The sequence below is a fragment of the Sitophilus oryzae genome, unplaced genomic scaffold (assembly GCF_002938485.1).
Source record: "Sitophilus oryzae breed Bouriz unplaced genomic scaffold, Soryzae_2.0 scaffold_1576_pilon_pilon, whole genome shotgun sequence".
Taxonomy (NCBI): domain Eukaryota; kingdom Metazoa; phylum Arthropoda; class Insecta; order Coleoptera; family Curculionidae; genus Sitophilus; species Sitophilus oryzae.
In genome coordinates, this window is record NW_022146254.1 from 12,611,313 (window position 1) to 12,612,144 (window position 832).

Consider the following 832-nt stretch of genomic DNA (forward strand, 5'->3'; position numbering starts at 1 on the left):
ATTTTTATTTAAAAAATTATATTTTTTATTATTTCTGACAAAAAGAGCGACTCTAGAGAAAAAGTGACTACGCCACTGGATTGTACTTAAAAAAGTGCCTTAAGAACGTTTTACAGAATTTTATTATTTCGCGAAATACAAAAATTATGGGCAATTTTCCAAATGGTAAAAAATTCAAAAAGATCCCGTATCTCGGTTGGCAGTGGAAATATCAACAGGCGGTTTACGCTATTAAACGTGTCTCCGAAATCGAGCCCATGACATCTATGTCGGTTTTTTCTCTATCTTGTCAGGAAATAGGTTTTCTCTGTTAAAACCATAGACTTAAAATAAAATATAGACTAAACTATTTACATCTCAACGCGGCCAAACAATCTTTTTTGTACATATGTTTACTTCTGGGTACATTCGACCGAGCCTTCTTCATCCAGCCTATGTTGTCACGTCTTTAATATTATCAATATTTTTTTTCTTGTTATACACATATATTGAGATATTAATACTACAGTTTAATAAAGTAGGTTTTAATATTCCATAGATGTATCAAATAGTCCTTATACTACTAAATTATAAGTCGGATACTGTTTAAAAAGGATAAGTTCTTTACAATATGACAACACCGATTAGAGGCGAGGGAGCCTATTCATTCATTTATTACCTTGTAGTACGCGTCTCACGTGTGCGGTAAAGCTTTGTTGCCGCTATGTCCCCGGCTGTATTAACGCATTTTCTTAGCTTGTAGTCCTTAAGTGTTTATTTTATTGACTTTTTCTGTTCAAGAACTATAAAATATGGTTCGCCAGTGCCAAATTTGCAAGAAATTTGACTTAAA